At 32.7% G+C, this 9,486-nt stretch overlaps 1 pseudogene; it reads left to right on the top strand.

The window, feature by feature from the left end:
• Window positions 1–271: 271 nt before the first annotated feature.
• On the top strand, window positions 272–5,033 carry LOC147075537 (toll-like receptor Tollo pseudogene; annotated as a pseudogene).
• Window positions 5,034–9,486: the final 4,453 nt, after the last annotated feature.

The raw sequence follows: 9,486 nt of genomic DNA, 5'->3' as shown, positions 1-9,486 counted from the left end.
GAGATTACAAATCGGCGGGGGGAGGTAAAGCTCCGGGCGGGGGCGGACGCCGCTCGCCAGTCAGTCGTCCGCGGACCACGCGTGGACACGCCCGCATCTCGTGAAAACTGTCAAAGTCGTAGAGCCTACAAACTCGCGGCAATAGGTCATGTCAAAACAAACGGACAAATTTACGCTACGGCCTTATAGTGGTGTGTGTTTGGTGGCGATAACCGTTAAGAATGCGTGAACTTTTCATAACGTGAGTGGAAAAAATAACAAATATCAAAAAAGTAGTGAAATAAAAATGAAAATGAAAAAATATAAATATTAATTTCATGTAAATTTCAAATCACTATAAAAACCATGGTGTCTTTAGTGTACCGACCAGTTTTTGCGATTGGAGACAACAGAAAGGCATTTACAATGGTTATGTCGTGGTGGTATCTTGTGTTGATAATCTCCGGAGTTTCAAGTTCGCAAGACTTACCAAGAGGATGTGAGAAAAGAGACTCGCTTCTGTCTTGTCACTTGAGGACCATAAGTGGCGCTCAAACTTTGATGGAGACGTTACCTTCATCGACTGCGTCCCGCTTATTAGAGCTACAATTATTATGCAGTGATGTTTTGTTTTTTGAAAGCTCTTTAGAAAAGTCCTCTCAAAATAACGGATCCGACTTTTTGGGACAACTAAAACAATTGACTGACTTACAAATCGACTATTGTAAAATACGAAACATTCCACCAAGGGTATTCGCGCACATGCGAGACCTCAGGAGCTTGGTGTTGAGGACACACAACAACGACTGGTCAGCCATGCTAATGGAACTGACTCCGGAGAGCTTCGAAGGGTTAGCGGAGCTTCGCATGCTAGATTTATCTGACAACAATATATGGACCATTCCACCTGAAGTGTTTTGCCCGTTGTATAGTTTAAAAACATTAAATTTAACAAGGAATCGTATACAGGATATGACGCAATTAGGACTTTCCGATTGGGGAAAAGTTCCGGTAGGAAAATCTTGTAATACCGCTTTAGAGGTGTTGGACTTGGCTGAGAATGATATAATTGTAGTGCCTGATAACGGACTTTCGAGCTTGCGTTCTTTAATAACATTACAGATTCAAGAAAATGCCATTTCGTCAATGGGGGACAGAGCCCTGGTTGGATTATCATCTTTACAAATTCTCAATATTTCAAGTAACTTTATCGTGTCTCTTCCACCTGAATTGTTTCAATCATCGCGGGATATAAAACAAATTTATCTTAATAATAATACACTGAGTGTTCTGGCACCCGGGTTGTTTGATGGATTAGATCAATTACAGGTGTTAGATTTATCTCATAACGAATTATCGAGTAGGTGGGTGAACCGCGATACGTTTTCCGGTTTGGTGAGAATAATTGTATTGAACTTGGCTCACAATTCGTTAACAAAAATCGACTCAGCGGTGTTTCGTGATCTGTACAGTTTACAAATGTTAAATTTGGAACACAATAAAATAGACATTATATCAGAGGACGCTTTTGCCGAATTAAAGAATCTTCATGCTTTGACACTCTCTCATAATAATATAAAAATTATCGAGGCGTATCACTTTTCGGAGTTGTACGTATTAAATCAGTTATTACTCGATTACAATTCGATCAACTTCATTCACCACAGAGCGTTTGAAAACGTGACAAATCTTCAAGATCTCGACGTCTGCGGAAACGCGCTTCAAATCGTTCCGACGGCAATAAAAAACCTGAGGTTTCTCAAGTCCGTCGATCTTGCTAAAAACAATATAAGTGTCGTGTTTAACACGTCTTTCGAGGGATTGGATCAATTATTTGGACTGAGATTAGTGGATAATAATATATCAAAAATATTTGCAGAGAGTTTTGCTAATTTGCCTTCGTTACAAGTGCTAAATTTGGGTTCGAATACTATCAAAAGTATTGAGCGAGGGGCTTTCAATTCTAACCCCGATTTGAAAGCGATTCGATTAGACGGAAACAAATTGAGTGACATTTCCGGGGTGTTTGACAGTTTAAAATCACTCGTGTGGCTGAATGTTTCGGACAATGAAATCCTTCGGTTTGATTATAATGACTTACCGTCAAGTTTGCAGTGGTTAGATATACATAGAAATAACATAAATACACTTCCACGATGTCCCAGATCTGATAAAATAAATATAAAGACGTTAGACGCCAGTTATAATAAGCTGAAAGAAGTAACTGCTAACGTTGTTCCTAGTACTATCGAAACTCTGTACTTAAATTTTAATAATATAACTTTTGTAGAAGCAGCTACATTTGTCGATAAGAAAAACTTACAAGTAGTATTTTTACAGAGTAATTTAATACAGACTATGGATATAGGCGCTTTAGCTCTGAGTCCAGTTGCCGACGGGAAAGAACCGCCTCAATTCTACATAAGCGGAAATCCTTATAAATGCGATTGTACTATGGAGTGGCTACAGAGAATTAATCAATTAGTACATACAGGGCAACATCCGAGAGTTATAGATCTTGAGACTGTTACGTGTTCTTTAACTCATTCGAGAGGCACTGCGACGAAACCGGTACTGGAATTAAAACCGTCACAATTCTTGTGCCCGTACGATAGTCACTGCTTTGCGCTGTGTCACTGTTGTGACTTTGACGCCTGTGACTGTGAAATGACCTGCCCGGAAAACTGTTCATGTTATCATGATCTCACTTGGACAGCTAACGTTGTAGATTGCTCGAATGCGGGATACACTGACGTGCCGACTAAAATACCCATGGACGCCACCGAGATTTATCTCGACGGGAACGACCTCAAAGAGCTAGGCAGCCACGTGTTTATCGGTAAGAAAAAACTACAAGTTCTCTACTTGAATAATAGCAATTTGCACAACGTTCATAACCGTACGTTCAAAGGCGTCGAGTCGCTCAAAGTTTTGCATTTGGAAAACAATAAAATCCAAGAGCTGCGAGGCGATGAGTTCGATCAGCTGCACAATCTGAACGAGCTTTATCTCGATCACAATGGAATATCGCGCGTCGGTAATAACACTTTCAAAGCGATGAAAAATTTGGAAGTTTTACGACTCGACGAAAATAAAATTTTGAATTTTTCTCCCTGGCAGCTTCTCGCGTCGTCGTCAGGCAGTTTGGCGCACGTGTCGCTCGAAGGAAACAAATGGTCCTGCGACTGTCGCAATATCGTTATGCTCGAGTCTTGGCTGCGAAACAATCCGGGGGATCCCGAAAAAATGTTTTGCTCCTCGTCCGGAAACAAAAACCAAAGAGAAACGATCGCGTCCGTACTGAGCCGATGCGACAGTAATCTGGATAATACACTCGCGACATCAGTCGAGCAAAGAGAAATAATGGTGGGGCCGACATTCATTGGCCAAAATTATATTTCAATATTCGCCGGTATATTTATTTCTGTTGTAATAGTTTTCATGTTTGGGGCGTTAATATTTGCCTTCCGGCAAGACGTTCGACTGTGGGCACATTCGAAGTATGGCGTTCGATTATTTAAAGACACGACAACAACAAATATTGCGGAACTCGATATCGATAGACTTTACGACGCCTATTTAATTTACAGTATTAAAGACGAAGACTTCGTAACGAGAGCTATTTCATCTGAACTAGAACAGACGGGTTATTCAGTTTGTCTGCATTACCGCGATATTCATATGATGACTGGTAATTCATATCTGTCGGATAGTATATCCAGTACGACCGAGGCCTCAAAAAGAATTGTTGTTATTTTAACAATGAACTTTCTCACTTTGGAATGGACGAATCATGATTTGAGAACGTCGCTCCTCTCCACTTTGAAAAGTCTCAGATTGGCCTCGAAGAATAACAAGATGATTTTCATCTTGACAACTGACGTCAGCGCATTGAATTTAGATTCAGACCTTCAACTGTACCTCCGCTCTCACGGAGTTTTTTACTGGGGCGAGAAGAGGTTTTGGGAAAAGTTTCGATTCGCAATGCCGGATGTTTCCAGTGAAAAAAGTAAGAAGGCGGCATCCACGCCTTCCTTAAAAACTTTGCCTATAGAAGTTAGGAAAAGCCCCAATTTGCGATACACGGCATCGCCATCCGTAATGGAAAGCTGTCATCGGTATCATCAGACGCTTCCGCCGGGCCTGGTGCATCACGTCGCTTCCGGAAAAGGCGTATGCTTAGACGGATATGATCTAGAATCTTCCAGTTCATACAATAAAGAAAAAGACATGAGACAAGGATTTGCTTCTACGGGGAGGGGCGCAATGGGCGGAAGTTCCAGAGGTAGGACTTACTTTGTATAGAAACTTTATTGTGAGTTTCTTTTCGAGGCTGTGAATTAGGTTTATTCCTACACGTAAGGACAATGCCTTCTAATTATTGAATATTATTAAATAAGAGAGTCGTCGAAAAATACACGGAGCTTGTTTTTAGAATAAGAATTTTCTATTTTTATCAATTTTAATAAAACCTCTCGCAAACTTTGTAACAAAAAAAAATTAACCACCGAACGTTTCAATTTTTCAATATTCTGTATTATTTTCCGATGCACCATAAAAACTTTCAAACAAAAGATATGTTATTTTTAATATATTTAAAAAAATATATTTTGTAATCAATTATCTACTTTAAAAAATAAATATTTCAATAGTAGATACCTACTTGATAATTTAACTGGTTTGCTTTAGAATTAAAATACAATTTTGTTCCTATACCTACTAATAGTTAATTAAATGTAAAGACGCACACGTATGGTGAAATTGAAGTCAATTTATAATTTGGATTTCTTAAAGCATCGTAAAGAAATGTCGATGCAAAAAACGCATTTTTAAGTCAAAGAAGTAAGTAACATAATGAATGACTGACATGTATATACTTATATAGCTAACAATTACCATAACTATTTTTATAAAAATTCCAAATTTTATAAACACGCTTTTCTATGTATTCTCATGAAGATTTAGTATTTTGGATAAATAATCATCAAATCTCTTTTGAACAATATTATATAAATTATTTAGGTACGTACCTATTATATTTATTTAACAGACTAAAATAGGTACATATTCCACAGCATTAAAATATAATATGATGCTTAAATTGTCATCTTTTTAAATATAAATTTTTCCAAAATATTCAATCACTACGTTTTTCATCAAATGTAATATTTCTAAATGATATAAATTATACTGGGAAAGATTCAAATAATTTTGGAAGATCCTATAACTATTCATTTATAAAACTGATTAATCAAAAAATATAATAAAAAACTAGATTTTCTTGAATTATTTTAATATCATATTTTTACGTACTCTTCGAAAACATGTTTAGGTAGGTATTAAATGTGTTGAATAATTATTCCAAAGTATTGAGATGTAAAATATATATTTTTAATTAAGTAACTTCATAATTAATAAAAAGCACGAATAAGTTTGTAAATTTAGTATTTTACAAAGCCTACAATTTGTAATATGTGTTGTTACTTTAAAGTATATAAATATATATATATATATATAATTTTAAAGGCTTTATTCCAATTTCAATATTTATTAATGTCATAAATACCGATGCTTTAATATTATATTCAGGCAAATTTCATATTCTGTTGAATAAGCAATGATGTGTTATTAATTGAACTTCCGTCTTCATGGTAGAACTCCATAATCATGGTTTTAAAACAAAGTTTTATTTGCATGAACAAGAAAAGTCTGTTTGTTTCAAAACTATAGTGCTATGTTAATTATGTAAAAAAAAATAAGTCGAATTACCGACACCCCGAAAAGTTCCATAAGTTAAGTTTTGTGTGTAATTTTCTGCGAGTGAATGAGAATAATAAACAGAAATTGCATTAAATTAATCAGCTATAAGTATAAATTGTCTCAAATAGATTAAAAAGGCTTTTGTTTATACTTACTAATGGGTATCATTGTGAAATAACTAAAATGTATGTATGTTTGTACCTACCTAATCTACCAATTAAATCAAAATGAAATGTCTATATTACTTATAAGGATGTAGTTAAGAATCGATATTATTTGTAAATACACGACTATTTATTTTATTTATTAAATTTTGAATGAACGTTTTAAATTCAAAAGATTTTATTTGCGTCTCTATATTTGGTAGAAAATATCAAATTATTAATTGTATTTATTCATCTCAATAAAAGAAGTGATATAAATGTAAGCATTTGTAATAAATATACATAATATTATATATATATGAACCGCTATAATAAATTTTGTTTTTATATGATAACCAGTTTTTTTTATTTACAATATTGTTTAATTATTCAAACTGTTTTATAGAATTAGTAGTTTTAGTAGTAAAGTTGAGCAGAATTTAAACATATACCTACAATTTTACACACCTGATAAGCGACAGCTGCAACTTAAAATGTTTTTATCAAACCATTACCCCGCAATCACCCTTGTGTAGTTTTGTTTTCTCTTAAGGAAGTACCATGTTTTTTTATCAATGTGGATAACTCTTTGCAAACTAGCAAATAATATTCAAAATTGATTTATGTACTCCAAAACTAAGATCGCAACCGAGATAATTAAATTTGGTTTTTAAGCCTACGCCTGAAATGTTTTTCTAATAAATATTGTCACAATATTTCAATAATATTATTCAATAAGTCAATCACTTCAAATCACAAAATTAATTATTGCAACACCTTTAAATAATAATAAAAACATAAAAAACTGCCATTTCTTGCATATCTTGCTGGGTATGTTTATATTTACCACATGCACATCAAGTTATAACGATAGGCTTTTAAACACATTGTTAATTTAAAAAAAAAACATCTAATGAACTTAAGTATCTACTTATTTTTGAAATAAGAAAGTATCGAAAAATTATAAGAAAAATTAATCCGTTGCGCTGTATTAACTACTTCTTTAAATTTTATTATATTCTGCCAATTCCACTACTGATTTGAATCTACCTTAATAAAATTTGAGATAGTGACTATTGTATAATTAAAAAAGAATATCCAGGTAGTTTCCTCATCTGTATGGTATAGATCGGCATCATCAAAAGGTATGGATGAAAGAACGAATTGAATACATTACGAAGACATCAAGGAGTTTTACGTCCCATATTTTAGTAAACCAAACGAGACAGTGAGACACCGAGAGTCAGTTAGGTCAGTCGCATGGTTTTGTTAGTGATAGCCAAGTTTATTTGACAAAAAATAATTATGAAGATATTCAATTTTTATTTGTTTTTTTAGGTATCGGTATTATAGACATTGATATTTGTAACGTTCCTTATTACATATTATACATACTATTCAAGTCAATAACAAAAGATTGATCCTAGTAAAAAGATTATGAAAACATGAACTTTTCACATTGTATAAGGCTTATATAGAGTGAAAATTGGTATATTATAAGCAGCGCTCGAAATGGACCGCAACGCAACGGAGCGCAGCTCCCATTCACCAAATCCTCAAGACTACCACTCTAAAATTTTTAAAATGACGCTACACAACAATAATTAGGTACATTTTTTTTATATATTTTTTTAATAAAATTTAATATGTCGTACATTTCTATTATTTCTACAAACAATAGACAATAAGATTATGTGTTACTTTGTTTACAAAGATTTTTAGGCGATCTTAATATCTATTCAATTTCGGCCATCAGCGAACAAACCTTTTTTTTTAATTAGGTGTTCTACATCAAAATCAAGTATGTCATTTCAACATGTGCTATCCAGAGTATTAACTACATTAGTTACAATAATTATTAGTGATTGATATACATATTTATACGCGAATGCATGTTATAAGTTATAACTAATTTTTAACAACAATTTTGATTAATGAGAGTTTTGTGCCATTACCGTGTATAGTATCATTTTCTTGGCGGCATCTTTAATATCTTTGAATATTGTTTGATAATAATAATTTAACCAATTAAACGATTATAATACATTCGCAAGCGCATAGCGCAAAGCGCAAAGCAGTTAAGTCCCGCGGTATTAGATAAAACATACACTAATTCTTATATGAGGCAGATAAAAGAAGAAAAATTACCATTTTTAACACCGAATTTCGCAAGAAATTATAACAATGAAAATAATTTTGTTAGAATTATGTTTCAAATTATTTAATTATTTATTCATCATTAATGTACTCACCGGAATATTCTTGCAAATTTTAAATGCATTTTAATATTCACATGTAAGATAAAAAGCGAGTGTACCTATATTTTAAACAATACCAATTAAATATATCACTCAGTGCTCGAAATGCAAAATTTTACGAACCAGAGGGCTTAATACGTTTCCGAATCTATAACCGTATTATTTATGTAATTTTGTGTATATTATATAAAAATAAGTGTGATAGATGTTTTGTTATATTATAGAATATAGGTACTTGCCAAGTTCAAACGGTCAAATGGAATAACAGTCTTTAAAATTTGTGTAATGCAAGATTAGGGAATGCAAATGTTGCCAGCGCCGCCAGTTAAATTCGGGGCTTAAGACAGGTCATGATTTTTTTAATACTACGGTTCCGACCAAGTGTTGTATAAACTTTACAATAATATGTATTACATACAACACATACTTAATTGAATTTTAGGTATTACTTTTTAATAACTTTGAATAGTAACGCAATATTTTTTTTCCACGAGACAGAGCGATGATCTCGGTGATATTATGAACCAGAGCTCCGTTTCGTTGCGCTTCTGTTTATTTAGAGCCCTGTTTCAACAGCATAAAGTATAAACACTTACTTATTACTGGTTGGATTACTATAATAATTCTCATATTTTTATGATAATCTGATTTGTGCCCAGGACCTATAAGACCTTTATATCGTTAATCGTAATACTTTGTGCAGTAGTTGTAAGAAATTCAGAGGCACATAATATATTATTTACATGGTTGACTCTGAAAATATAATCAAATAGGTAGGGAATTTGTACACTTATATTATAATAATTTATTTATTCTTGATGCATATCAGGTATCTAGTATTTTCTATTGAAAGTATATAATTCTGAAAACCATTAGAAATGTACATTAGATAATAGGTATATTAGAAAAACCTTAGGAAAAATCTCGAATAAAGTGACATTTGAATACAATAATAATAATAGTGCTATGAGAGTGGGTAATGCATATTTTGCCAATGCATTATAATATATTTTACTGATAATTTTCATTTTAAATAATCAATTCGATCGTATCTAAAAACATTATTACAAAAAATGTACAATTTAAAACGATATACTTACAACGTGCGTTTTTACTTCCGTTTTTAATAGGTACCTATGTCATATGTGAAGAATATTTTTTATTAGTAGGCATTTATTATTAATATTATTCGTTTTTAAATAACCAAACATATTTTTTTTTAAATATTTATTGTTTTATTTCACTTTTTTTAAATTGAAAAACATTGATTTGTATAAAATGCAAACATCTAAACAATTCAAAATAATTGTGGATTCCTAATATTGAATATTAAGGGGGATGCTTAT

The sequence above is a fragment of the Rhyacophila brunnea genome, unplaced genomic scaffold (genome assembly GCF_057557595.1).
Source record: "Rhyacophila brunnea isolate RB1 unplaced genomic scaffold, BYU_Rbru_1.0 scaffold_14, whole genome shotgun sequence".
NCBI lineage: Eukaryota > Metazoa > Arthropoda > Insecta > Trichoptera > Rhyacophilidae > Rhyacophila > Rhyacophila brunnea.
This window is presented reverse-complemented; position numbering and strand designations above follow the sequence as displayed.